A 23855-nucleotide genomic window follows, 5' to 3' on the forward strand; every position below is an offset into this window, starting at 1 on the left:
AATAACCAGAAGCTCTTTTAATAGTATGCACATATGAAAAGAGATTAAAGGAGCTGTCTAAAAAAAAAAATCTTTATACCACAAGGAATGCAAAGTGCTGCTCTGGCATAAGATATCAACTGAGTTAGTATCTCACTGATTATGTCCTTCAGAAAGCAGGACCTATGCCTTACAGCAGATATATGATCACTTCCTAAAACTTCCCAGAGGAGTTCCCATCATTCAGTACCTCACTCAAGACAAAGAACACACAAGGAACAGGTTTTCTATGTAGTATTGTTAGTATTACCACAAAGACTGGGAAACAAGTCAGCCTGAAAACTACATCCAGCCACTGAGCAAATCTGATTTCATTTTAAAATAATGCACATTCTGTGATGCCTTAAATATTGAATACTCAGATGCACAGGCCATAAGTAGGAGTGTCGCATCTTTAGAGTACAGATATCTTCCAAAGCCAAAAATGTTTCTTCCTACATTCCTAGGATAGCTATACTAAAGCATATGCTCCAAAAAAAGTTCTATTATCTTCAACTCTGCAACAGTTCAATTCCAACAGTGTAATTAACTATCCTAGTCTAAAAAGGACTATTCAGAGAAAGCACACAACTTCCCAAAGCTTCCTCGGGTCCAACAATAAGATTTATTAAACAGGTTTGGACAGAGTTGAAACCTATTCAACTCTGCTTCTACAGAGCAACAGCACAAGCCCTATGAGGGCACAAGCTGTGATCTCTTCCACTGCAAAGGAATGAGACAGAGCACTCACCTGGAGTGCAGGGTCAGAATGCACAGTAAAATTCCTTTAGCATGTTCAGGTACCAGAATACTGAATACTCACACACACATACCAAGACACTTTCCAGCAAGAACTTAACCCTCAACATTTGAGCTAAAGTGAGGACTTCACAGACAGCAATTAAAAAAACTGACCAAAAAAAAACCAAACTGCAACACCACCAGAACCAAAAAACCCTAGGAAACAAATTATTATTCAGTTTAACTATATGAACCATTTTCACCACATATATAAGAGGCAGAATGGCAAAAAACAAGAGGGTGCTCACACCTACATACTACTTCTAAAGTGCTAACTCCATTTTGAACTGTTAGGAAGAGGGTCTATGATGTTTGACCTGTACCAATGTGAAGATTTCTTTGAAATATAGCTTGATTACCTGCACACATAGTTCATGGGCAATCACTCGATACGTGCTGCCTGGCTAAGAGGTAAACACAGACAAAAAGGTCCTCTCAGACAAGGTTAAACTTAAGTTACATGAGGCTGCACATTGAACATTAGGCCAAAACTGATTAATCTCCTCAAGAAGGTCTCGAACTATAAGGTATAGGTCAAATCATGAGCACATATGGCCTACATGCCTTTACCTCCCCAAACAGACTTGCTTTGGGTGAAGCATTTCAAGCTGTTCCCTCAGGCTAAGTCTGACATTTTGCTCCCAAGACAATTGTGTCAAAGATGTTGCGATTTATCAAGGAAACAAGCAGCAGCCACTTCATAGTTCAAACAATGCCCAAGAAATTCTAAACTAAAAGTAGTGGAGAGGTTTTGTAGATGTACACATACTTCCAATTCACATACCTGGAATTATGAAGTGACACAGCACTGGGGGGAAAAAAAAAAAAAAGGAAGCAGAGGCTGCCTTTGCTCTATAACTCTATGAACTGTCCTAGATGTACAGAACTCATGAAAAGAGGCCATGAGAGGTGTGGAAACAAGAGTGTTTTAGAACAGTCATAATGACAACAAGACAAAAAAGTCATCCTAAATAACAATACATTTTCTGTTCACTGTCTTTTACTCTACTGAATCATGCTATTACAAACATACAACAAAAATACTGTGTCCTGCAGTTTACAAGCCTTCTGATGAAAGGAGAAAGGCTTGTAACCTGATTCTAATTGAAAACACTATACAACATCACTATAAATGCATGTGTAAGTAGATTTTTCATGTTCTATTTCCAGCAATGTGTAACCAAATCATAAGCTACATAATATCAGTCTAACACCTGCCGAGTAGTACAAACCATTACAAACCAGAGTAAACATTTCTGTAATAGTGGGTGTTGTGGAAGATTAATCAAGATGGTAGTTCTTCAAGCAAATTACATGAGGCCTAAGTACAATACTTCTGTAAGTGTCTTTAATTGCAATACAGACTGTGATAACCTCCAACCTTTTCTGCATATTACATGCATCAGTCAAATTTTGACTAACTGCGTTGCCTTAAATACGTGTTCTAGAAAGGCTTGCAGTGCTAAAAGCTTTGTGTCCGATTTCACTACAACAGGATGCAGGGGGAGAATAGGAAGAAAGCGCACATGCATGCACACTCAAAAAAAGTTGTGGATAAGGTAAAAGAACATAGTTCTAGCGTTTGCCGTTAATGAAGCACAATAGAACAGAGAGCTCCTGCTTTCCTGTAACTCTTCTCTGCACTCCAGGACTTAGGGAGGGAATAGTGTCCCATTCTGACTTCAGTCATTCAGCACCAAGCTCCTCAGATGTAAGAGAGCTGAAGTTTAGTCCAAACCCTATGATGCTTAAGATTTTAAAATAAACTTTCTCTAAGCCCAAATTAAGAAAAAAAAAAATAGAAACTGTTTATGGGAACATTCATCCTGCAGCTACTTACCTTGTTCAAACTGTCCAATGACTAGAAAGCAGGGTACATAGGAAACTGTAAACTGCCTGCAACCTGTGAATTATGCTTTTTTAAAAAAATAGAAACACTAAATATCAATGAAAAACACTATTAAAGCAAGAAGTGTAATGATCTAGATTTTTGTTAGAGCTGAAAATTTCTTTAGCCCAACTACTTTAACTTTGATGTCTGACAGGCATTGTGCCTCATCCAGTAGTTGGTCAGCTGTTATGTATTTCATCCATCTTTCTAACTTTTAGAAGTCAGTACAAGTTACTGACTTACCATACACATTATTCCACCCTTCTTTACACAGACTAGTTGCTCTACACAGAAGAAATTACTTCTTATAATACTTATGCCTGCTTGTGCATATGAAAACAGCTAAGCCAATTTTCAAGAACAGCACAGAGGAAACTAATGACCATGATTACCACAAAAAAAAAGTTATCCTCAGTGGAGAGAGGTTGCCATTCAGCTGTATAGCACATGTAGAATTCCATTCCATGGTGGTAAATACTGCTGAAATGATGAATTTTAAATAGCATCTGCAAATTCCGGATACAATCACTACAGCAGACAGAAGTTTAAACCAGTAACACTCAACTCTTCAGTAAGTTGTCTTCATATTAACTTCCAAGTTCATTATGGCACCTTAGAAGGAGCAAAACTTTAATAGTTCTTGCCTCAGAGCCAAACAGGATGACACAGTCCTTCCTCTCAAGACTGAAGTCCATCATGGAAGTTAACATATTTCTAGGAAAACAAAAACACTGAAAAGAGTTGGTTTTCTATTTTAGTGCATGATTGCTTTTAATCGTCAATACAGGATTCACACTAATCGAGTCAATCCTCTTTCTCACAGGATAGAAAGAAACACAACTTCACTTTGGAGGGACACCTTTAGCTTTCTGGCACATTCTGCACATCAAGTAGAGTTGTTTGGGTTTTTCTGAAAATTTCAAAATCACTCCCTTCAGCTGCATGCAGAGTATACATATGCAGTGAAACATAACCATTGTGTGAAATCACAGCAGATTCATCATCTGCACTTCAATAACTGCAGCTGAGCAAGTGTCTTAAACCAGCCTTGTTACTCATTAAATAGAGCCAAATTTTGTGTTCATAATGAGCCTCTAACAAGACCAAGGTGGTATGCCAGAAAACAGGAATGAAATCTTGTGAAGAGACACACTCAAAATCACATATGAAATCAGAGTGAAATCGAATGAAGACAAGTTCATGCTTCTGAGAATGGCACTGTAAAGAACTCCTAAATAGCATCCTTACAGATTAGTACAGTGTTATGAAAATAGGAAAACCCACAAGCTTTGGTAAGAAATTTTTCACTCTCCTAATACACAGGAACTAAAAGTGACATAAATTAACTCTTTAAGCTACAACATACTAATACTTTCTATACCTTCCTGAAATGGGTAAATTACCAGAAAAGCTATTAAGTATGAATTAATCCAAAGTAGATCCATAGCAATTCATTTCTTTCAGCATAAACCAAAAAAAAATTAGCTTTCAAAATCTCAGTTTAAATGATTTTGGTTTTATATTGAAGTTGTAATACATAAATTTGAACCAGAATAACTAGCAAAGGATGAAACAGAATTCTACATTAATCACATTTTTAGACAGTAAGACAGCATTCCGGTTTTTAAAATGTCCTTTTGAGGCAGCAGCAGTGATGGGAACAGTTTGCTTCAACACAGTCTGTGTTCAGTCTCAAATCAAGACATGGGCAGTGGTATTCGGCACCCTTACAGAGCATCTACAAACACAAAGTGCTGTTTCCCATTACAAGGTTGATGTGAGGGAAGTAAAAAAATAAAATTTTTTAAAAATAGGATGAGCTGTAATTACTGTATATTATAACTATCAGCAAGCTATAGGATTACATTGTGCCCTTCATACGAAAGACAGAATTAATTATTATGAGGCATGACCTCTACTGCTGTTTCTCTGTAACAAATTACGTCACCTAAATAAGGAGACTGTCTACTTATTTAGGTCTGCTCCACTAACCAACTGTCCAGCACTAGAGTAAATGTAAGCAGGAACTTGGGTGTGTAGATAAGTAAACATTTTGTCACTGTTACATACACTTCACAGAACCGAAACTTGTTGTGGGGAGTCATTCAGCACTCATCACACAGTTCAAGATCCTAGGAGGCTAATCAGAATAAAAGCTCTAGACAGAAAACTAAGAAATGCAAACATATTTCAACAGGAAAAAACAGTCAGTGAGAGCAGGTGACTTCTTGAAGGACTTTCACAGATGTAAGCGTTCTATTGAAGATATATTGGGGAGGTAATACATGCCAAAACACTTGCAGTAACACTTCAATAAAGGAAAACCATTGCCTTTTGCTTCAGGCTTTAAACTGGGTCTTACAAGATCCAGGTTCTAGACAGACTCTGCCAGAGGCTTGTTCTTTGAGGCTGGACAGATTCCTGCACTCTGATAGGGCTACCAACTCCTGCTTATTTTACAGTTAACCAAGATTTTAAAAACCAACAAACCAAATTTAAGTTCTCGTATTAGAGGCATGAACACCAGAGATCTGCAATTAAACACAAGAAACTCCTCCCATAAATTACACTTGACAGATGCAAATTCCAGTGAATTTTGCTAGCTCAATGACACTTTGCCATCAGAACTTGCATAAGGACAAAAACTGAATTATCATACTAGTGTGATTTAACCCATATTAGCACTTAAATCTTAGTTCTTAGAATGTTTGAGTTTACAAAGTAGCAAGACTGGGCCTAAGGTATCAGAGACACTAGGCAAAAAGATCTTCTGTCCTAAATGAATAAAAGCTACATAACTTTACATAGAACACACTGGTTTATGACCAGCAACAGGTAAGGCTGCCTCAAACATCATATTTCACTAAGAACATTACCAACTGCCTGGGGAGTTTCTGAAAAAACAGTGATTACAAATTGCTGCAGACAGTTTGTAAATTCTCAGATAGCGATTAGAACAAACAGCTTGAATATATTTAGCTTCCCGGTTTTGTTTTGCTTGCTTTGATCAATTCCTCTCATGATGTCCATCTCTTTTACCATCAAAGTAACATCACTGTAATTGCAGATACACATTTAATCGTTATTTGTACTCCCAACGTTTCTACTCAGTTTCAGCCATGCATGATATGCTTACATCTTATCTAAGGAACTGTATTTAACTCTACCTGCTCCATTTAAGATTCCAGATTACTGATAAATCAAAAAAATCATCTTGAACAAATTCATTTCAAATTTAGCCATTCTTGAACAGAAGTGTCTGCAAGTGCTTTGCAACAGTTCAGCTTCAGTCACCCACATTAAGCTGATGCAACTTAACAAAACATTCAGTACTGCACCCAAGAGGCTCACCATCTTTTCTCAAGGTAGAAGAGATATACATCCCTAGTCCACTTTGCATCAGTAACCACAGACACATGAAAACACCGCAGAGCTTAGTGTGAAGCTTACTGCACTGCACAGGATCCCAGTAAGTTCAGCCTAAGGAAATCTGAAGATTTAGACAAAAGGAAATAGAAGACTACAGGAGTAGCAAGTAACTCTAAAAGCCAGGATTATTAAGACACTGCTTTGTGTAGCAGCAAAGCTCACCCTTTGGGAGCCTCAGTTCCACTCCAGTAGCAGCTAATTTGTTACAAACTTCGTAAACAAACAAACAAAAAAAAAATAAGTGGAACTTCCTTGAAAGTTAAACATGGCAGTTGCAAGTTAACCAACCTAAAACTGAGGAAAGTGAAAGCAAGACAACTGTTTTTTTGTTCAGGTACCTTCAAACAAATGGGATGTTCTCCTTTACTAGGGGGTTATACATCTGAGAAAAGGTATTTTACCCGGAAAAACAAAAGTTAAACATTGAAAAGGTGCTTTTTCACTATAAAACTGTCTTTCCAGAGTGACTGCAATGAAGTTTTCCTGAGTAATCATGCTCAAGAATTATTTTCTTTGAGGATTTAGACCTGAACACTGTTTTATTAAGAACCATTCTATTTGCAATAATTAACTCAACAGCTTCAGATACTCTGACAAACTATTTTAATTTCTTAAGCCGTACAGCAGACTAGGCTTCAATATTTTCTAGTACCATCAGCCTGCCAACAAGAGGACCCATGCTTGACACTGCTTATTTTGAAAGGCACTTAACACACAGCAAGGTAGCAAGTTTTACTCAGGAACCATAAGCATGACCTCAAGGCACAGAAGTCCCTTGTATTACAGTTACTGTATGTGTTAGCTAGATGGTAACAGGTTTTTCTGAAGCTGATATAGTTTTAGTAGACAGTTCAGTCCTATTAAAATTCATATCAACAGCTATAAAGTAGACTTCCAAAACCAACTATATTGGTAGGAACTACTTTATATTACACACATGTCCACACAAGAGGTATCCTGGGGAAGAGAAAGAGTGATAGCATAAGCAAGTGTCCTAATATTGGAGACACCTGTGGTTATTAAAGTTCTGAAGCCTCCCTAAAACAGGTGGGTTTAACATACTTTAGAAATATCATTCAAACAGGTGCAGAATGGACAAGACAAAGCTATTGGTGTTACATAAAAACTTTCCCATCAGCAGCTCTTAAGGTCTCCAGCATCTGCTAGGACAGCGGTGCCTGGATGCCTGACATTCTTAGTCCCTGCAACATCTTCAGGGACATTGGTGTCCATGGTACAAACAATTCTCCCAGCAGACAGAGTTCTCTGAAGACAGTGGACCTACTGTTCCATTAATCTTCCCAGCATCTGTTTGGATGACTGCAATACCATATCCATACTAAATAAAACGTCACAACGTCTGTATTGTCCACCCCCCACAAACAGCATCAAAAAACAAAAGTCCAACAGCCCATCAAAATTAGAAAAAAAAAATCCTAAGAGAAGATGCATACAATTTTGTTACAAATATCTTCATCTTCAAAATCTATTTCTATACTGCGAGACTTAACTGTAATGAGCCATTTCTTCAAAAACCTTCTTTTATGTTCCCTGGTTCTTAAGAAAAACTACTAATTTTTAAAATTCATCACTTATTTCCATTTTGTTTTTATTTTGTTAATCATTAAAAATCACAATACTTTCCAGTCTTCAAACTTGTATTTGGTATACTAATACACTGTAAACAAAGAACTCTCAATTTTTTAGAATGAAAAATACTAGATATGAAGTCTCTTATTCAGTTCTCCCAGAGATAGGGAGGTATGTTGTATGTGAGGGTTGTTTGGGTTTTGTGGTGTTTTTTTTTTTTTCTTAACTAATAAGGAAATATGAAGCTTTTCACAATACTGCATCCATATATTAATTCTGATGTCCACTTAAAACATGAAGTTTTGATTTGAGAAGAAAACTAGTTCATGAAAACAGGATTGTTAAGCCCTACCATTTTTGTCCTACAGTATTACAATCACAAGACACTTATGATCCAGAAAAACAGATGCTTATCAACATGCCAACCATGGCTCAATATTTAAAATTTAGGGGTACCATATTTCTAGGTTCAGATTACCAACCTAAAAGTAGAAAAACAAAATCCATCCTTGCTCTCTTCAAGTTTTAATTTCTCCATTGATTTCTGTACTGTCCTTGAAGTGAACTTATACATTCCCATTAGGGGCCTTTAGCTACATAGAACTGTTGTCACCTTACAATTTCACCTGAAGTTTCCCCACACACACTTTGATTTGTACAAATACCCCTTGTGACTGCACATACTACAAAGGGTACACCTGAAGAATATTTTTCTAAAGGACAGAGACACAAGTATATGTTTTTCTAAAAACAGACATGGATTACGAATTTTTACTGAAAGGTAATATAAAACCTATCCAAAAGAAAAAAAAAAAATGGATTCAAGCACATTTACCTTTCTAGTAAATTAAGCCCTAGATCATCTAAATTACATTAAAATAAAGTTACTGGTTTCACAGAAAAACTATCTGAGACTATACAGTCTCCAAAAACTGTCAAATAATAATGCACATAAGCAACTACATTAAATACAATTTTAAAAAGCAGTTTGTTTTTTAGGCAAACCATTTAATAAATGCAACTTCAAGTAAAGCTTGCCAAAACTGTAAGGCCTGCTGTCTCAGAAAATCCTGTGCACCTGCTTGGTTTATGCTAATACTTCTACGGAACCATTCACCTACATAATTAACTGTGTATAAATTAATAGCTGTTAAGTGGTTTGAGGACAGATAGGTATTTTATATTCTAATGTCTTAAAAAATAAATTAAAAATATTAGAAATGGATTCAACTGAACAACAGCTAGTCTACATTGTATTCCAAGAGTTTTATTATCTTGCCAGAATAGTACGCGTTAACTACTTTTCACAAGGATTTTGAGATAAATTTGAGCCAGAAACCACGCAATGTTAATAGAAATGCACTCTGCTACTAAGTCAAGAAGTTTAGTTTGGCTGCACTTCAGGAAGTTTAAGAGTGGCCCCAATGGAGCAGGCATACAGAAAAAAAAAAAAAAAGGCAAGAAACCCACAAAACAAAATCCCAAGCAAACAAGCCCTACAGCAATGCACATTTACAATGCCATTATGATCCTTACAGTAATCCTTTATCTTCCGTAGCTGAAACCAGGCATTTTGAGGGCCTCTCCTGTTCATCGAGGTATGTGGTACTGCTCTAAATGGTATGCACACATTACTCACATCAAGAACACAGAATTTTACTAGCAAACTAAGTATGTTCCATGCATTACATTTGCAAGAGAAAGCAAAAACAGCAGGTGCCGTCCCTAGTTAGGGAGGCCTCTTCAAGAGTAAAACTAAGACTATTTTACAGGTAAAACATACATACTCTAGAAACGCAAGAGACTGCAAGTGCAGGGCGGCTCTAGCCAGTCTCTGTCCAGTTCAGGTGGAGAGGTCTTCTGCGAAAGCGGTTCTCTAAGTGCGTGTCTGTGTTACGCCAGGCTTTTAATCCACTTGTGCCGTTCCCAACTTACCTACTCAGCCGTACCGGTAAAAGCTCGCACTGCTGGCAATTCCTCCTTTAAAGGCAGCTGGAAGTCTTTTCTGAAGCCTCACGGCACTCCGGTTTGGGCTTTGCAGTTCCTTATGGCCAGACACTCCCACCACCGAGGCAACCGCACGCAGAAGCAGCTAGAAAGTTTGCCACAATCTCTACCTTCCCCTGCAATTGGCTCCTCCGGCAGCCTCAGCCTGATCTCCCCCCACCTCCCCGGGCGCAGGGACCGCCTTTAAGGGCGGCAGCGGAGGCTGACGCTCCGCGGGGGTTCCCCGCCCGCCGCGCCGGCTCAGCAGCGCCGGGGCCGGGGGGCGGCTGCGGGCCGGGGGCCGCCGCCGTGTTTACCGCGAATCTCCTGCTCGCCGCGGTCCCGCCTGACATCATTCATGCTCACACACACAGAGCCGCCCACTCCATTTCCAAACAGTGACTCACCCCGGCGCTGCTGCTATTCGGAGGCCGGGCTAGAAAAACCGGCAGGACCTCCGCGGAGCCCCCGCCCGCCGCTAAAGGTGGCGCGGCCCCGCCCGCTCGCTCCCGGCTCCGCTCCGGCCCGGTGGCGGCAGCGGCGGAGCCTCCTCCCGGGGCGCGGCCGAGCCGCCTTAACCGCGCCGGGGGTGGCACCTCCTCCGGGGTACGCGAGGTCTCGGCCGCTGCGGAGCTCCGGGTTCCCTTCCGCGGCCTCCCCCCTCCCCGGATCCACCGGCCGTGTCCCGCGGCCGCCTTCTCCTCCGCCGGCCACACGCGTCCCGCCCTGCCGCGGGGGAATGATTAAGCTAGCTCGCCAAACGGGGTACCGACGGCTACGCTGCACCCGTAAAACGTTAGCTGGGAGACGAGGGGCTGCCCACCCCTCGCCGGAGCCAGCCCGGTGGCAGCGGCGCGGGTCCCACAGGCCCCCCCGCCCCTCCCCAGCCGCACCAGGGAGAGGCTTCCCGGCGGATTTTAGTTTCCCGGAATCTCTGCTCGACTGAAGGTTGGAGGTCACTGAAGCCCCCCTGCTTCTCACGCGTTCCAACCCTGTCCTCGGATTTGACTTGGGGGGGGGGGGGTTGTATTTACGGGGTGGAGAGGTAGGGATTCCCGCCCCCCCCCCCCCTTCTGTTTTTAAGAGTTCTCCATTATTATGCATCAATCCAGATTTTGTTGGGAGCCTTCCAGTGTAACAAACATGGGATAGGCGAGGGGGGGAGGGAGAGAGACAGAAGGTGTCAACTCATCCACCCGCTCCACAGCCCTGGATTCAAGGAAGGCACCTGACCCGGTGTTTGTTACAGCCCTGGAAAGTCCCCTTCACCCAGCCATTGGCTATTCTGCTTGGGTTGCTCACACTTTGTTTTTTTTTTTTTCCACAAAAGCTTGGGGGAAGGGGGAAATCTGCTTTATTCCAGCACAGGGTGGAAACATTTTCTGCACTCTCATAGTTCTGTGGGACAGGGAAACTCTGCCCTGATCCAATAGTGCCAGGCAGGGGGCTGGCACACAGGCACACACAGGAGGCTGGGATTTTAAGTTTTCCTTCCTGCAGGTTTAACATGAATGGTGTATTATAACCCTATAAACAGCCCAGCCAGACTACTGCTGTTCCTGTTGCCAGGTGAACACACACACCTGTAGTGCTGGATCAAAGAAATCTGTTGGAATTTCACAGCATTCTTCACTGCCTGCTCCAATGCACCCAGACACACCCCCCCCTCCAATTCCTATAACTAGGTAATAAATGCATCCTTTAAACTGAATCTGAAAAAAGAGCAGAGGTATCATGGGTGAAGCAGGTTCTTTGCTTTTAACTGGTTACAAAAATTAATACACATGCTTAAATGCATACACTTAAATATGTACAAGTCTTTGCAGAATTGGGTTTTACTTGAAAATGTTACTCAAAGAGGATGACGACTGACTGGTAACAGTTCAAGAATAGAAATAGTAATGAGACTAAAAAAAAAAAAAGTATCTACAGGCAAACATACTTATAGATAACAACAAATGCTAGACAGAGGCCCCCCTCTTTTTTAATTAAAAAAAGCCATTTAAGGAAGGAAGGTTAAAAGGAAAGAAAGGAAAAGTTACTGGCATTTTTCCAAGTTATTTAGATACAATAGTCAGCTGAAACACTGTCTTTCAACTAACATTCTTTGAAGCACTGCATTTGAGAGAGCAAAAAATAACAGTACATAAGCTCACTCTGTTCAAGGCTACAGTTCACATCCAACTCTACAAGCCCATCCTCACAGGTGACCTGTTGAGGAAGTGTAGAACTTGGTCATGGAGCTCCCGTTGAGCCCAGAGGTACATCTATAAAGAGCAGCTTGCAGGAGATGGTCTGTAACTAATTTGGCAGCTACTGTTTGCAAGTCTTGCATAGCATCAAACTTTTGAGAGCAAGTGGCATATTTGTGAAGTCACAAAACTTGGCAGAGGAATTAGCAGCGCATCTCTTGATCATTACTTTAAACTAGATTAAATTTGCAAGTCCTTTCCAGACAGGAATTATGAGGGAGAGGATTTAAGACTTGCGGAATGATGACTTATTTGATGAGAAAAAAGAAACCTCTCACACACATACAAAATTCCATGGGGAGACCAACATACAAGTCACATGCTCTCCCACCTCCCAGGGAGGTAGACAGGAGGGAGGGGGGAGAGATGAAGAGTTTTGAGGAAAAAGAATTACTGTTCCTTTCAGCTGGAACAAACCCAACATCTTTTTCATTACTGTTTATTTTTTTCCCCTTTCATGAGATCAGCAGGGATATTATTGGAAACAGTAAACGAACGCAGCCAGCCTGTGCATTAAAATTCTGACTATCTCCAAAGAGACACCCAGGCAGTTTTCAAAAGCAGCTACCAGCAGAATCCTGCTTAGGACTGCCATGGGACGGAACTAAAGCTGCAAGATGGGGTTTATGTGGGGGGAAGCAAGAACCGTATAGGAATTTCTAGTTCAAGCTGACTTTACAGTTTACAGACAGAGTAAGCACTAGTACAAGAAAAAGTCTACTTCTGTAGCCAAGTCATAGCAGACATCTATGCAACAACTTGGTAGGGAAGAACTATATATCTGTGCTCAGCCTAAGTAGTTTCAGAACTAATGAATTGTGTAAGCACACGCGTTCCAATGAATTCACGCATATTTGTAGCCTTTGATACAGCTATGTTAAGGGCAGATGAAAACATACATAGGTATTTTACACAGGTGTCTTGTAGCACCCCATAAGCATAGCTGCACAAACTACTTCCTTACTTTTTCTTCAAGTAGCATATAAATTGGGGTAATCCTTCAAATTACTTCTATACAGATCTAACGTATTCTGTACTCTGGTTCTCACAGCAGCTGTATTATATCTATGAAGGTCCTAGTTGATACTCCTACCTTGAAACAACTGAAGTAACTACATAATGATTTATTATTCCCATCCAATTGCAAAAGAATAAAACACACTAAAGCCAAATGTATGTAAAATATCAATTAATGAAAAGATTCATGAGCGTACACTTGCTAAATACTTAACACATAACAACAGTAAGTTTCACAATTTTGGAACTACCTGCATGTTGGCAGTGACACATCTCCAGCTAATTATCTTAATCAATTCACTAGTTCTTCTTCACCAAAGGCTTTAGAAGAAGATAAAAGCTTACTTTATAGGTTCACAATTAATATCACTATTTTTTGGAAAGTAGATGAAAAGATAATGCACAAAAGAAATTGTAAGACAAGTTTTCCCGCTACTACTTCATAAGCATCGCAGTTCAAAAGCACACAGTACTGCCCTATTATTGTAGGGGTTAGGATCTTAAGAACCACGTTTATAAACCATCACAGCTAGCAAAACCACAAGTTCAGCTGCTTAGATAGCAAGCCTACCTTAACGATTCACTGGAAGCTGAACCCAAATAAATAGGCAAAGAAAAAAAAAAAATACTACCTACTATAAAGCACTAAGCTGTCACAACAAGCACCGCTACACTTCGCATACAAACTTAGATGATTTCGATTAACGCTACCACCGTGCGAGCAGACCCCGGTGCAAAGAAACCTCAGTGAAGTTCCCTGAAGTCAACTGAACCCGCCTTCAACCCTGCCGAGGGAAGCCCCTGAGCGCAGTCAGCCCCCCCCCCCCCCCCCCGGGGATTACCTGCGGCCTCCCGCTGCGGCCGGCGCTCCGCCGCGGCCCCGCCACTCGAGTGCCGAGGCGCCGGGGCCGCCCTCCCTCCTCCGGCTTTCAAAGGAGGCGGGAAGCGGCGCTGGGCCAATGGCAGGCGGGCGGCCTACGGCAGCCAGCCCGCGGGAGGGAGCGGCCCGGCCCCTGGGAGGGAGCGGCCCGGCCCGGCCCGGCCCGGGCCTCCGCCGCCTCTAGCCACCGTCCTCGGCGAGGCTGGTCCCCAAAGACAGCCTGTCCTGCCGGGGACTGCTTGAAGAATCTCCGAAGGGTAGGGGTTTCCTCCAGCCACTCTCATTTGAGTCACTTACAAAACCTGTGATTATTGTTTCCCATTTCCCTGATCCCAGTGCTTTAAATAGTTTACATTCCTCAAAAATTGCTGTTTTAGCTGTTGTCATAACCAAAAGCCGAGAAGAGATACCAAGTTTTCCAAACTATTTTTCCCAAGGTTTACAAGTTATTGAGAATATCCTTGGATTATTTCAGGAAAAAAAAGCGCTGAAGCTTTGTGGAATTTATATTCCCTGCTAAAGCTCATAAACTTGCGGGAAAGGGAAAAATGATTTAGACTATTGTTATTTAGGTTTGGGTTGTTTTGTTTGACAAAGCAAGAGTTGAAAACAAACTTTGTACTTGCTCCTTAATGTTTCACTTATATAAGTAGAAAGATCTGAATCACAACGTTACCCTATTTTTTACTTTCGTTACTATTGTAGGGTAGGGTGTGTGAGAGGCAGGGGGAAAGAATTTGCTTGTTTGGTTTTAGTAATGCTTTTAGTACTCAAACTACCTGAATTTAGACATGCTTTAGAAGATATGAAATAAGAGAACTGGTTCATTTTCTTTAAACCAGCTTCTCTTATGACTGCAGCCAAAAATTGATTTTCTATCTAAAAATATAGGCATCCAAAATCCCTGACTCCAGCTTCAGAGCTTTGTCTATACACAGGAGCACCATTTGAAGAAATGCTTTTCTTGTATGAAAAAAGGCTTCAGAAGAAATAGTGAAAATGCAGGTACTTACTTGACAGAGGGTATAGGGGGGAAATGGAAGATCAGGGAACAATAAAAATAAATTCTGGTTTATCGCCTCTATCTGCAAGTTTGAAAATCAAGGTGATTCTAGGAAACTGCATCAAGCAGAAGTGTAGGAAATATTCTCAACCTTTTTAGGAAAAGAGGTAACATTTTTGGAAACAGCTAATAGATCAGAAGAATTATGCTAAGCAGCCAAAAAGGCTTATTTGGGCTTTTCTGTGACATCATAAGAATTTCTGGATATCACATTAAATGAATGAAAATTAAGAAAATATTATTTAGCTGTAACAATTATCACAAGGTCAACTGACAGCTGAATTAGCCCATTTTTTTTGCTACTCAGCCTTACATACTTTATCTTCTCTTCATGCTTCCGAATGGTTTCCTAACTTCTCTGATCCTATCTTTCCCATGTAGCTTCCTTTTCATTTCTCAGCCTTAAGATTTTCTGCAGCAGACCCATCTGAAGCAGAACAGTTGTGCTAAACCTTTGACTGCTAGCAACCATCCTCTTCAACAAAAAGTTTGTAGGGCATTTCCCCAGTAATGCAAAACAAAGAGCTCCTAAATTTTAGTACAAACTAACAGTAGCTGAACAGGTGTTGCTAGATGCTTTTTGTCTGTGTGTGTGTGCTTTTTCTATGAAGGAGAATTTTATCTTCTTCAGCTGGGAAAGGAGAGAAAAAAATAGAGGGAAAAGGAAGTAAGACTGGAATGTGAATGAGCAATCCAGAACTGCCAAGATTTACCCCTCCTCACTGAAGTTTATGAGCAATATATTTTTTATCTCATTATCTTACATTTTAGGATTCTATTAGTATGAAGACTTTTTTTTTAGTAAAAATTATTTTTAAACCTAAGCAGCTGACACAGTTGCGTGAGGGACAGGTGGCCTACTTAGCAGCCTTAACAGCAGTCTTTTTTTTTTTTTTTTTAATCATCTGAATGTAAATTCAGTATGAAACATATCTATCATACTAGGGTAACCTATCTAATCTGCTGTTCTGGTTCTGGTAGCAGGCAATACAAGAAGCTTTAGAAGAGGCACAATGGCAATATCAATAAAATCTGAGGAAAGGACAGAAAGAAGTAAATGATCCTTCTGTTCTAGGTGCTTATCTACTTACCCTTCCAAAGTACTCCCTTTTTGTTTTCTTTATGGTTAGCATAACAGGAGATGCTTTTTCTCCTTTTAAGTAAAAGGACCAGCAACCAACAAGTAGGACTTAATGAAGTTATGCACTGAACACCAGACGATTGCTGCTTTTGTTGCATTTTTTTTGTGTGTAGGATGTGATGCTCCTCAAATATGTAAGATCTTAATACAATCCCATGCCTATTTCTTCAAGAGTTTAAAAAGGTTTAAGGAAAAATACTGCAAGGTAGACAAAATTGTCTCAAATGAAATATCGCTATTGCTTCATGCAAGACTATAAAGTCTGACTGTGAAATAACAGCTAAAGACATTCTGACAGATATCCTTCAAGTAAATGAATGAGTCATGAACCTCAGAGATACTAAGAAGCAAAAGACAGAGCTGACTCATGTATCAGTTCTGAATTTCAAATATGACATGTTTCTTTTGTTATTCTCCGTATTAGCGGGGCTTTAACACGTCTTCTTTTTCAGAGGACTCAAAAGATAAATGACCTTGGTGAAAAGATGCATGTAGACCTTTGTTCCACTATATCTGAGATGTATCCAGAAGTAATTTGGGGCTTATTCTTACATGGGAGCAAAATGCCCTGGTTCTACTTAAGGAAAGTTATGGCCAAGAGATTTGGCGCAGAGGCCCCAGTTGAGAAAATGTTGATTAATGGATAATTTTTTAGACTGAAAAGCACTTCCTGATGAGTCTTTGTGCCAGTTTGTATGTGTCATCACACAGATGTGACTAGATGGCTTCTGATGGCATGAAGCCAAAGCAAAGGGATCCGGGTAGTGTTATGTCCTGCCAAATGTACATTTACTGTCATAAAAACATGTTCTAAAGTGTCTTTTCCTTTGATTCATATTTTTTTAATTGATTTGGAGGAGGATGTAGAAAGGGTGACTCATAATACAGGGAGAAGGGTTCTTCCTATAACCTGATGAGAAAAAAGATGAAGAGTCTTCTCATGTCTCTAGCTTGGGAAGAGGGGCAGATCTCAGGAGAGATGAGGAGGTTTTCCATTAAATGTCTCAATGGAAAACACCATAGCATATTCTTGACTTTAGGTACTACGAGTTTATAGGTAGGCAGGCCAGAGATGTCTTCATGGCTGAGAGTAGAGATTATTGTTCTGATCTTATAAAGAAATCACAAGGAGTTGTAAATACAGATGTCTCCAAGGTTGCACACACTAGGGAAGGCAACAGAGAGTAAGATGGCAATGGAAGAGCATTCTGCAATCTGAAGCTGATGGGAATCTTGTATCTACTATTAATATAGTTAAAACTGATCAATTGTGCACTGAGCTGAATTGGTGTTGTTCCAGTTCATGGATAGGCATAAAAAGTATGAAAGATCTACAGGGTGATAGGCTTCAAAGAAGGAACCATACAAGAAGCAGAAATATGAGGTCCCTTAGCTTCCTCTCAGAGTATGAAGAAAGGCAAAGCGTATTACACTCTGACTGGAGAGTAGTGCTCCTTCCTGACTCAGGAATAACTGACTTGTGGAAACACTGCTGATCATGTAACTGTTATGAGAAAGTGTTGACATCCACAGTCCTGACAATAATATCCCTACAGAGTTACTGATCAAATGTAATTAATGAAAAGAAGCAGCTTTTTAACATATTTCCCTGAACCCAAATCAGGCTTTGTCGATCACTTTGTAGAAATACCTCCAAGCAAGCATTTTTCTAGTCCACCTGGAAAACCTGCAATACCTGTGGTCTTTTCTAAGCCAAAAAAACCCCTACTGTAAATATCCAATATATGCTCTCACTCAAATCTTTTGTTCCTACTACACTTGATACTTGTATTTTCTAAACATTCTTTTCTAACTTTGTTAATTTCTTCATGAAAACTTTGAGAAAAAGTCTAATGAGAATAACAGAAGAACATCGCAACAACAGAGAACTATGCCGTAGCAGGCAGTCATGGCTAAACTGGGTATTGTGGCAACTGGGAGATAATTAGGACTTCCTTCTATGTCTTTCTGCTGGGGCCAGGGACAGATACAGGCTGGGGATGGCACAATCAACGGTACGGTAGAAAAGTATTTTCACATCACCAAAGAGACGTAAGTGGAGTCTACATAATGATTTCTGAAGATTTCATGTGGCAGTGATTATGTAAGTTAGTTAAACATTGTATTTAGAGGTACTGAGATTTTTTTTAATCTCTTTTTAAAACCTATTGTTACTTAATTCGATAATGCCTTTCTTTACATCTTAAGGAATTGTTATTTTGCTGCCATGTGGAGATAAGGAGAAGGACAAACCAGAGACAGTCCATAATACACATGTCCTTGCTTGTGTTTCTGACTCCTGTTACAGACAGAAAGAGGGGAAAATCAGATTTTTAGAGTAGGCACAGGATACCTCCTACAGCAAAAAATATCCAAAATATAAAATATGGCAAGTAAAGTGAAATACAAGTGTCTTATACTCCTTTCATCTCTGGAATCTTTTGGGGATTAACAGCCTCTGAACCAGAGAGCTCTTGCTTAAGAGATCATGATCTAGCTTACAGTGGGCATCCCAAGAACAGAAGAACTAGAACCCACCAGTGGTCAATGTTAATCACTTCCATTCCACTCTTTTCCTGTACATCTCTAGAATCCACATAGTGATGCTAACAGGTTTATGATCATGCAGTCCTTTTATGTAGACACCAATTCCTGGGGTAATTTTTGTTTCATATAGATTTCTCTTAAGCAGTCACAATACTTAAAGGTCACTTTAAGGTTGAGAACAACAATTTCTGTTTTGCAAGATTTAAAATGACTACTTAAATTTTGTTTGTCAAGAATAGAAGCTGTAGTATGAGAATAATATATTCATCAAGATTAGGTATAGTTATAAGTATTTAATTTTCACACTGACTAATCTGTTGTAAAAAACTCATTCTTACAGATGGTAGAATCCAAGCCAGTCATGAATTACCAAACTCAAAGTCTCGAGGCATATATACTATGACTACTTCTCTTCTGCCTAAATTTACCATAATCTTCCCTGTTGATTATTATTTTCATAATTCTCCTATGCTACTCTTTCCCTGTGCTGTGCAATTTTTCTGATGGCTGCAGTGCTTTCTGTAGATTCTGCTTTCCTCCAAGGTTTGTATGACCTGCCTTCTTTTCTTTATATGATTGTCAAGGAGACAAGAAGTTAAGACTTTGTTGAAGAATAACAACTTAAACACTTAAGTCAGTAAGTAAATAAAGGTATGGTTTTTTACATATTGTAAGGGTGTTTAAGTGTAAACATAAGTTTTACATAATTTTAGTGTTTTCAATCCTGCTTGAAAGATTAATATGTAATGGATATTCAGTTGATTTTTCTAAGTATTTATTACTAATAATATAGTAATCAGTATTTTTTATCCATATGCCTCCAGTCTTTTTTAGAGAGGAAGGTATGTATGATGTTCCCAGTTATCAAATAAAAATAAGATTGTACAGTGGTGGCTTCTCCAAAGTTCAGCTGCACATCAGAGACACGATGAGGATTCCTGACTTCAGCTCACTGATCTATATACTGTAAACCAACATCAAACTATTTTTAATCAGTGGGAAATCTAGTGTGTCTAGAATAAACAGACCTTGGAAATTTGAAATAATCCCAGAATTCAAAGCTATTAGTACTAGGGGGAGTGGCTGTGTGCGTGCTTGCACAGATGTGAGACAGATCAGGCTTCTGGTATATAGAGTAGGAGAAGGACCTTCAGAATCAGAAAGTTCTGGAAAAATCCTTTTAACATGACCGTATTATAACAGTGTTCCAAGAATGTTACAGAGGGAAAGAAGGCCACATAAGCCCACAGTGTTATACTAAGCTTTGTTAGCCTGCCAAAAAAAAAAAAAAAAAAAAAAATCCCCAACTGTATAGAAGATAGGGAACACTGTAAATCTAGTGTTTATTTTAGGATTTTTAAATAGAAGACTGGACTTCTATTTCTAGCTCTGCACTGTGATGTTGGGCAAGTTGCTTGTAATTATATTTTATATATATTTTCCCTGTTTTCTGACAGCCCAGTTACAAGGGACCTGTAACTAGCCTCCTCTGTCAAACATTTTGATGGCTTGGGACTGTATTTTGAAGCCCTCAAATAAGTTTATACATATATTTTTGGGGAAACCCCCTAATTTTTCTCCCCCTCTATCTGTCCATTTTTAAAAACACTTTTGAGATCCTCACCTAAAATTGGAAACCTGGAAAACTGACTTTATGTCTGCACTTGTATTACTGAGTATGTGTGAAAAGTTAAGTTTGTCTGTATTACATATTTATTGAGTTCCCAGGGTTTTGCAGGATTATATACTAAATAGGTTGGTGTTTTTTTATACAGGTATGTTTCTTGTATTGTTTAAGTACTGCTAATGTTAGCTCAGCTAAGATGTGGGCCATAGCATCCAAAGCCCTAATGGATGTGCACTTGTATCAGTTGCAACCATTTGAGCTTTTAGAAAATCCTTTCTTAGTCTACAGAAATTAACGGTGTAATAGAAACTGCAGGGACTTATTTATGTTTCAAGAATATATCCCATACAGTTTCTAAAAAAAAAAAAAAAAATTATATATATATATATATGTATATAAAATCTTGACATCACTCATAGCAAATACAGATAACATCAATAACAGTACTGGGAAAAATGTGGACTAAAATACTCTTCAACTATTTGAAAATTTCATAGGTTTCTTTCTGAAAACTTGTATTGTACAGCAGTTGTGTGTATTTCCTAAAATTACATTGCCAGCAGCACTGAAAAAAACAGAGATTCACCTTGCTAATGACCTCTGGTTTTGGCAAGATAATAAGTACAAGAAAAAGAGAAGATCTGTTCTTGCCATAAACAGGAAAAGAGGCTTTATAACAGCAGCATTTGCTAGCACCTCTAAAATTAACTCTGGGTCCAGCTTTCCATGATAAGTTCCTTTTTTAGAGTTAATACAGAGCAACTCAGCCTATAAACACTTAAAAAAAGTATATTTCAAACCAGTCAGTCTGGAAACTAAGTCTTAAAATAGTACAAGTGGAAACAAATACATAAATTCATACTGAGTATCTGCTTTCTATTATAAATTGTCTGGCCTACAGTATTTCCATCTTTCCCTGTGATTGAAACATCGGGTAATTTAGGGCACAGACAGTTGACTGTAAGTTATGGCAGAGCTTAGGTGAGAAGGCACCTCTGGAGGTCATGCAAACCAAACCTTTATCAAAGCAGGGCTAAATGTAAAGCTCAGTCAAGTTGCTTAGAATTGTCCAGTCAAGTTTTGAGTATCTCCAAGGATGTAGATGCCCTAGGGTTTTTGTCAAAAAATTGCTAGTGCTTAGCTTCTTTACCAGGATGTTTTCCTCCTTCCATCTATTTGGCATTTCCCTCTTCTACTTCCAACAATCCCCATTTGTAATCATCACCAGACAATTACAGTATGAAGGAAAAATAATTTTATAGCACCTTCCATAGTATTTTACGCAAACACATTTTACTAAACATTGCAGCAAGCCCAGAATGCATGTTTGCTGAGTAAGCAGTAACCCCTCAGACCACATTAACAGTGTAAAATCTCTAGTAACCATCTGTTTAAAACATTAATGACTTTTGATCATAAATTTATTTGTGTTAGATGGTATAAAAATATTGTCAGATAGTTAAAGCTGAAAAAAGAGCTCTGATAGACAATTTTGACATTTAATAACTGATATGCTTTCTTACCAAAATTGAAACTATTTGTCTGGATTCTAAGTTTTCCTGAAGTGGGCGTACACCAAACACCAGGAGAAAATGTTAATGCATGGAAACAAAGAAACTGAAAGCATAGCTAACTGTGTACTTTGTGTATACTTTGCATAATACATCAGGTGCAGATAACAGTACAGGTAGGAAAAGGCAATTCCACTTTTTAAATTGTTCAGATTTAACAGTAATTATTACCTTATATATGTGACCAATAAGGAAGCTTTCTGGGCTTTGTCAAGTTTTCTCAAGTTTTATCAATTGTTGAAGACATTCTCGTCTCTAAATCCTGGATGGAAGGTAAGGGTAAAAATGCTTTTATTCTGAAGAACTAGCATTTTATACCATCAGCTAAATTTGGCATTACAGTTTCTTTGAATGGCAAAGCCAATTAAAGATGTTCGTGCTACCCTTTACCCCCAAATCCCTCCTCCCCTGGTACTCATTCGTACCTAAGTGCTACAATTGAATGCTTCCTTTGCTATGAGAAAAAAAAAATGTATTTGTGTCTGTACTATAAATCAGCTCAGTGAACTGATCCAAGTTAAAAAACCCTTTCAAACTGGTTTAAACTCTTTTAAACTGGATTAAACTATTAGGGAAAACCGTAAGAGTACTCTATAAGAAGAACATTACATTCTTGTTGTGTTCTCTTTGTGTGAGAGTGATTGATGGCAATGGGTAAAAATGAGGCAAGAAAGAAGCTCCTTTCTTTAATAAATTTGGACTACTTTTTGTGCTGTCCAAGCTAAATTCACAGAAAGATTCACATTTGCAGAGAACAAGCACATTACTAGTTCTTTCCCTATATTTCCCTATATTTCTTTCATGTACAACTGCAATTAGAAAATGTAGGAAATTGTTTATGCCTAATATTCAAGAAATGATACTCAACAAGCTTTTATGCATTGTATTTAACTATTTTAGTAGAAGGTGGTTTAGCACACTGCAGCAGTAGAGATATTTAATACGTTCTATCATAGCTGAAGTGAAATGTAAGGAACTTCTTGAAACTTTTTGAAGGTTTACCATACTATGGCAGTGAAAATTGAAGACCTTTTGAGTCTATGGTATCTAGTATTTAAAAATATGTATAGTCTTTTTAGCAGAAAAAAAAAAAAAAAAAAAAGTAGCATTATTTATTTTGGTGTGTCACATAAAAAGAGACATACTTCCTGCTCTGTCCTTAGAATAAGAATTTTCAACTGGAACTCCTGTGGTATCTGAACTGCTCTTGGTCAGTAAGCGATTTCAAAATGATGCAGATTGTAACACAGGGAGAAGAGCTGCCACTGCCAGTGGTGGCCTGCTATCGCTGCCCCTGGGGCTACAGCAGCTGCTGTCTCTGAACCCCTAACATTGAAGAGTTAACTAATACCTTCCAAAGCCCTGCACTTCTCTGCTGACATTGCAAATGAAACTAAACTATTCCAAGTAAAGAGAAGTGAGGCTGGGCTTTCAGATTTTTTCCCTTCACTATAGATAATGGGAATGGGAAAGGTAAAATTGACAAATTATTCTGTACAAGCTAGTACAGAATATTAAGTACCATAAGAATATTAAGTACAAGTTGGACACATCATTAGATCCTGATGGTAGCTGCCTAAATTTTAAGATCCTGCACAGGGAGTGCTGAGTCATTCCAATATTATACAGAAGAACATCCCCCATCAGTGGAGGTGGGTAACACTAGGTTTAATCCAGAATATAATATGCACTAGAGAATCTCTCAGTAGCAGAGGCAGTAGAGCGATGTGGTTTCAAACACTGATAGCAGCCAAGGTCAAATGAAAGTGCAGGTGCATATTAATTTGTTATGTAAATTTTAACAATAGTGGCCAGACCTGGGGAAGTGTGAATTTATATTATATTCCACGTAGTCACATGCTTGACATTATACAAACTGTTTACCCCAGGGGCAAATCCAGTGTTGGTTCATCACTGAAACTTGAAGACAAGAACTAGTAAAACCTGTCAGACTTGTGAGTTTGGCAAAATTTATGTTTTGATTATAAACTAAGCGTAACTTCTAAACATTTAGTTTCTCCAAACTTAAAGAAGTTTACAAA

The 23855-nt window shown here is 39.1% G+C and overlaps 1 protein-coding gene across 3 annotated transcripts in view; it reads right to left on the reverse strand.

The window, feature by feature from the left end:
• SGMS2 (sphingomyelin synthase 2) overlaps positions 1-13862 on the reverse strand; it is a 38177-nt gene extending 24315 nt beyond the window's left edge. Inside the window, exon 1 of one of the 3 annotated variants that reach the window (XM_042796959.1) lies at positions 13827-13862. The gene's annotated coding sequence lies outside the window, so the exon portion shown is untranslated. The other 2 variants (XM_042796958.1, XM_009965527.3) reach the window with 2 other exon arrangements.
• Between the last annotated feature and the right edge of the window lie 9993 nt (positions 13863-23855).

The sequence above is a fragment of the Tyto alba genome, unplaced genomic scaffold (genome assembly GCF_018691265.1).
Source record: "Tyto alba isolate M040663 unplaced genomic scaffold, T.alba_DEE_v4.0 Super-Scaffold_23, whole genome shotgun sequence".
NCBI lineage: Eukaryota > Metazoa > Chordata > Aves > Strigiformes > Tytonidae > Tyto > Tyto alba.